The sequence below is a fragment of the Biomphalaria glabrata genome, chromosome 5 (assembly GCF_947242115.1).
Source record: "Biomphalaria glabrata chromosome 5, xgBioGlab47.1, whole genome shotgun sequence".
Lineage (NCBI taxonomy): Eukaryota > Metazoa > Mollusca > Gastropoda > Planorbidae > Biomphalaria > Biomphalaria glabrata.
Window position 1 is genome coordinate 19,816,770 of NC_074715.1, and position 6,749 is coordinate 19,823,518.

The window sequence follows — 6,749 nt, forward strand, 5'->3', positions numbered from 1 at the left end:
TATCTAGCACCTTGTGGCTACATCCAAAGTAAGGCGGGGTCTCTCTAGTGGCTACATCCAAAGTAAGGCGAGGTATTCTTTAGTTGCTATATCCAAAGTGAGGCGGGGTCTCTCTAGTGGCTACATCCAAAGTAAGGCGAGGTATTCTTTAGTTTCTACATCCACGGTAAGGCGAAGTCTTCTCTAGTGGCTACATCCAAAGTAAGGCGAGGTCTCCTCTAGTAGCTACATCCAAAGTAAGGCAAGGTCTCGTCTAGTGGCTATATCCAAAGTGAGGCTGGGTCTCTCTAGTGGCTACATCCAAAGTAAGGCGAGGTATTCTTTAGTTTCTACATCCAAAGTGAGGCGGGGTCTCTCTAGTGGCTACATCCAAAGTAAGGCAAGGTCTCGTCTAGTGGCTATATCCAAAGTGAGGCGATGTCTCCTTAGTGGCTACATCCAAAGTAAGGCGAGGTCTCCTCTAGTGGCTATATCCAAAGTGAGGCGGGGTCTCTCTAGTGGCTACATCCAAAGTAAGGCGAGGTCTCCTCTAGTGGCTATATCCAAAGTGAGGCGGGGTCTCTCTAGTGGCTACATCCAAAGTAAGGCAAGGTATTCTTTAGTTTCTACATCCAAGGTAAGGCGAAGTCTTCTCTAGTGGCTACATCCAAAGTAAGGCGAGGTCTCCTCTAGTAGCTACATCCAAAGTAAGGCGAGGTATTCTTTAGTTTCTACATCCAAGGTAAGGCGAAGTCTTCTCTAGTGGCTACATCCAAAGTAAGGCGAGGTCTCCTCTAGTAGCTACATCCAAAGTAAGGCGGGGTCTCTCTAGTGGCTACATCCAAGGTAAGGTGAGGTCTCCTCAAGTGGCTACATACAAAGTAAGGCGATGTCTCCTTAGTGGCTACATCCAAGGTAAGGCGAGGTCTCCTCTAGTGGCTACATCCAAAGTAAGGCGGGGTCTCTCTAGTGGCTACATCTAAAGTAAGGCGAGGTATTCTTTAGTTGCTACATCCAAGGTAAGGCGAGGTCTCCTCTAGTGGCTACATCCAAAGTGAGGCGGGGTCTCTCTAGTGGCTACATCCAAAGTAAGGCGGGGTCTCCTCAAGTGGCTACATACAAAGTAAGGCGATGTCTCCTTAGTGGCTACATCCAAGGTAAGGCGAGGTCTCATCTAGTGGCTACATCCAAAGTAAGGCGGGGTCTCTCTAGTGGCTACATCCAAAGTAAGGCGAGGTATTCTTTAGTTGCTACATCCAAGGTAAGGCGAGGTCTCCTCTAGTGGCTATATCCAAAGTAAGGCGGGGTCTCTCTAGTGGCTACATTCAAAGTAAGGCGGGGTCTCTCTTTAGGCTACATCCAAAGTAAGGTGAAGTCTCCTCTAGTGGCTACATCCAAAGTAAGGCGAAGTCTTCTCTAGTGGCTATATCCAAAGTGAGGCGGGGTCTCTCTAGTGGCTACATCCAAAGTAAGGCGGGGTCTCTCTAGTGGCTACATCCAAAGTAAGGCGGGGTCTCTCTAGTGGCTACATCCAAAGTAAGGCGAGGTATTCTTTAGTTGCTACATCAAAGGTAAGGCGAGATCTCCTCTAGTGGCTATATCCAAAGTGAGGCGGGGTCTCTCTAGTGGCTACATCCAAAGTAAGGCGAGGTCTCCTCTAGTGGCTACATCCAAAGTGAGGGGGGTCTCTCTAGCTGCTACATCCAAAGTAAGGCGAGGTCTCGTCTAGTGGCTATATCCAAAGTGAGGCGGGGTCTCTCTAGTGGCTACATCCAAAGTAAGGCGAGGTTTCCTCTAGTGGCTATATCCAAAGTGAGGCGGGGTCTCTCTAGTGGCTACATCCAAAGTAAGGCGAGGTCTCCTCTAGTGGCTATATCCAAAGTGAGGCGGGGTCTCTCTAGTGGCTACATCCAAAGTAAGGCGAGGTATTCTTTAGTTTCTACATCCAAGGTAAGGCGAAGTCTTCTCTAGTAGCTACATCCAAAGTAAGGCAAGGTCTCGTCTAGTGGCTATATCCAAAGTGAGGCGGGGTCTCTCTAGTGGCTACATCCAAAGTAAGGCGAGGTCTCCTCTAGTGGCTATATCCAAAGTGAGGCGGGGTCTCTCTAGTGGCTACATCCAAAGTAAGGCGAGGTCTCCTCTAGTGGCTATATCCAAAGTGAGGCGGGGTCTCTCTAGTGGCTACATCCAAAGTAAGGCAAGGTATTCTTTAGTTTCTACATCCAAGGTAAGGCGAAGTCTTCTCTAGTGGCTACATCCAAAGTAAGGCGAGGTCTCCTCTAGTAGCTACATCCAAAGTAAGGCGAGGTATTCTTTAGTTTCTACATCCAAGGTAAGGCGAAGTCTTCTCTAGTGGCTACATCCAAAGTAAGGCGAGGTCTCCTCTAGTAGCTACATCCAAAGTAAGGCGGGGTCTCTCTAGTGGCTACATCCAAGGTAAGGTGAGGTCTCCTCAAGTGGCTACATACAAAGTAAGGCGATGTCTCCTTAGTGGCTACATCCAAGGTAAGGCGAGGTCTCCTCTAGTGGCTACATCCAAAGTAAGGCGGGGTCTCTCTAGTGGCTACATCTAAAGTAAGGCGAGGTATTCTTTAGTTGCTACATCCAAGGTAAGGCGAGGTCTCCTCTAGTGGCTACATCCAAAGTGAGGCGGGGTCTCTCTAGTGGCTACATCCAAAGTAAGGCGGGGTCTCCTCAAGTGGCTACATACAAAGTAAGGCGATGTCTCCTTAGTGGCTACATCCAAGATAAGGCGAGGTCTCATCTAGTGGCTACATCCAAAGTAAGGCGGGGTCTCTCTAGTGGCTACATCCAAAGTAAGGCGAGGTATTCTTTAGTTGCTACATCCAAGGTAAGGCGAGGTCTCCTCTAGTGGCTATATCCAAAGTAAGGCGGGGTCTCTCTAGTGGCTACATTCAAAGTAAGGCGGGGTCTCTCTATAGGCTACATCCAAAGTAAGGTGAAGTCTCCTCTAGTGGCTACATCCAAAGTAAGGCGAAGTCTTCTCTAGTGGCTATATCCAAAGTGAGGCGGGGTCTCTCTAGTGGCTACATCCAAAGTAAGGCGAGGTCTCCTCTAGTGGCTACATCCTACGTAAGGCGAGGTCTCCTCTAGTAGCTACATCCAAATTAAGGCGAGGTCTCCTCTAGTGGCTACATCCAAAGTAAGGCGAGGTATTCTTTAGTTGCTATATCAAAGGTAAGGCGAGGTCTCCTTTAGTTGCTACATCCAAGGTAAGGCGGGGTCTCTCTAGTGGCTACATCCAAGGTAAGGCGAGGTCTCCTCTAGTGGCTACATCCAAAGTAAGGCGGGGTCTCTCTAGTGGCTACATCCAAAGTAAGGCGAGGTATTCTTTAGTTGCTACATCAAAGGTAAGGCGAGGTCTCCTCTAGTGGCTATATCCAAAGTGAGGCGGGGTCTCTCTAGTGGCTACATCCAAAGTAAGGCGAGGTCTCCTCTAGTGGCTACATCCAAAGTGAGGGGGGTCTCTCTAGCTGCTACATCCAAAGTAAGGTGAGGTCTCGTCTAGTGGCTATATCCAAAGTGAGGCGGGGTCTCTCTAGTGGCTACATCCAAAGTAAGGCGAGGTTTCCTCTAGTGGCTATATCCAAAGTGAGGCGGGGTCTCTCTAGTGGCTACATCCAAAGTAAGGCGAGGTCTCCTCTAGTGGCTATATCCAAAGTGAGGCGGGGTCTCTCTAGTGGCTACATCCAAAGTAAGGCGAGGTATTCTTTAGTTTCTACATCCAAGGTAAGGCGAAGTCTTCTCTAGTGGCTACATCCAAAGTAAGGCGAGGTCTCCTCTAGTAGCTACATCCAAAGTAAGGCTAGGTATTCTTTAGTTTCTACATCCAAGGTAAGGCGAAGTCTTCTCTAGTGGCTACATCCAAAGTAAGGTGAGGTCTCCTCTAGTGGCTACATCCAAAGTAAGGCGGGGTCTCTCTAGTGGCTACATCCAAAGTAAGGCGAGGTATTCTTTAGTTGCTACATCAAAGGTAAGGCGAGGTCTCCTCTAGTGGCTATATCCAAAGTGAGGCGGGGTCTCTCTAGTGGCTACATCCAAAGTAAGGCGAGGTCTCCTCTAGTGGCTACATCCAAAGTGAGGGGGGTCTCTCTAGCTGCTACATCCAAAGTAAGGTGAGGTCTCGTCTAGTGGCTATATCCAAAGTGAGGCGGGGTCTCTCTAGTGGCTACATCCAAAGTAAGGCGAGGTTTCCTCTAGTGGCTATATCCAAAGTGAGGCGGGGTCTCTCTAGTGGCTACATCCAAAGTAAGGCGAGGTCTCCTCTAGTGGCTATATCCAAAGTGAGGCGGGGTCTCTCTAGTGGCTACATCCAAAGTAAGGCGAGGTATTCTTTAGTTTCTACATCCAAGGTAAGGCGAAGTCTTCTCTAGTGGCTACATCCAAAGTAAGGCGAGGTCTCCTCTAGTAGCTACATCCAAAGTAAGGCGAGGTATTCTTTAGTTTCTACATCCAAGGTAAGGCGAAGTCTTCTCTAGTGGCTACATCCAAAGTAAGGTGAGGTCTCCTCAAGTGGCTACATACAAAGTAAGGCGATGTCTCCTTAGTGGCTACATCCAAGGTAAGGCGAGGTCTCCTCTAGTGGCTACATCCAAAGTAAGGCGGGGTCTCTCTAGTGGCTACATCCAAAGTAAGGCGGGGTCTCCTCAAGTGGCTACATACAAAGTAAGGCGATGTCTCCTTAGTGGCTACATCCAAGGTAAGGCGAGGTCTCCTCTAGTGGCTACATCCAAAGTAAGGCGGGGTCTCTCTAGTGGCTACATCCAAAGTAAGGCGAGGTATTCTTTAGTTGCTACATCCAAGTAAGGCGAGGTCTCCTATAGTGGCTATATCCAAAGTGAGGCGGGGTCTCTCTAGTGGCTACATCCAAAGTAAGGCGGGGTCTCTCTATAGGCTACATCCAAAGTAAGGTGAGGTCTCCTCTAGTGGCTACATCCAAGGTAAGGCGAAGTCTTCTCTAGTGGCTATATCCAAAGTGAGGCAGGGTCTCTCTAGTGGCTACATCCAAAGTAAGGCGAGGTCTCCTCTAGTGGCTACATCCAAAGTAAGGCGAGGTCTCCTCTAGTAGCTACATCCAAAGTAAGGCGGGGTCTCTCTATAGGCTACATCCAAAGTAAGGTGAGGTCTCCTCAAGTGGCTACATACAAAGTAAGGCGATGTCTCCTTAGTGGCTTCATCCAAAGTAAGGCGGGGTCTCTCTAGTGGCTACATCCAAAGTAATGCGAGGTCTCCTCAATTGGCTACATCCAAAGTAAGGTGAGGTCTCCTCTAGGTTTACATCCAAAGTAAGGCGAGGTCTCCTCAAGTGGCTACATCCAAGGTAAGGCGAAGTCTTCTCTAGTGGCTATATCCAAGGTAAGGCGAAGTCTTCTCAAGTGGCTACATCCAAAGTAAGGCGAGGTCTCCTCTAGTGGCTACATCCAAAGTAAGGCGAGGTCTCCTCTAGTAGCTACATCCAAAGTAAGGCGGGGTCTCTCTATAGGCTACATCCAAAGTAAGGTGAGGTCTCCTCAAGTGGCTACATACAAAGTAAGGCGATGTCTCCTTAGTGGCTTCATCCAAAGTAAGGCGGGGTCTCTCTAGTGGCTACATCCAAAGTAATGCGAGGTCTCCTCAATTGGCTACATCCAAAGTAAGGTGAGGTCTCCTCTAGGTTTACATCCAAAGTAAGGCGAGGTCTCCTCAAGTGGCTACATCCAAAGTAAGGTGAGATTTCCTTAGTGGCTACATCCAAAGTAAGGCGGGGTCTCTCTAGTGGCTACATCCAAAGTAAGGCGAGGTCTCCTCAAGTGGCTACATCCAAAGTAAGGTGAGGTCTCCTCTACTGGCTACATCTAAAGTAAGGCGAGGTCTTCTCTAGTGGCTACGTCCAAAGTAAAGCGAGGTCTCCTCAAGTGGCTACATCCAAAGTAAGGCGAGGTCTTCTCTAGTGGCTACATCCAGTCTATTTCTTTGCTTACTGATTAAGTTTGTTTGGCACTAAATTGACTTGAACATTCTATGTTGAGGGAGAAGCTAAAACTAATTCCATTTTCGACCACAATTTTGGAATTTTACAGGAACATTCAAGTGCAGCCATAACTTTGATGTGCCTCCTAGGTTAACATTCATTTTACAGGAACATTCAAGTGCAGCCATAACTTTGATGTGCCTCCTAGGTTAACATTCATTTTACAGGAACATTCAAGTGCAGCCATAACTTTGATGTGCCTCCTAGGTTAACATTCATTTTACAGGAACATTCAAGTGCAGCCATAACTTTGATGTGCCTCCTATGTTAACATTCATTTTACAGGAACATTCAAGTGCAGCCATAACTTTGATGTGCCTCCTATGTTAACATTCATTTTACAGGAACATTCAAGTGCAGCCATAACTTTGATGTGCCTCCTAGGTTAACATTCATTTTACAGGAACATTCAAGTGCAGCCATAACTTTGATGTGCCTCCTAGGTTAACATTCATTTTACAGGAACATTCAAGTGCAGCCATAACTTTGATGTGCCTCCTATGTTAACATTCATTTTACAGGAACATTCAAGTGCAGCCATAACTTTGATGTGCCTCCTAGGTTAACATTCATTTTACAGAGGACATCATAATTTTGTCAAACTATCTTTTTTTCCTGCAACTCAATGTGAGCATCAGTAGCACATATGTAAAATTATAATACATTTTGTAACACGTTACAACCAAGAAGCGAAAAGGTCATTCCTTTATAAAGCATTGTTAAGTGAATTGCATAGGCA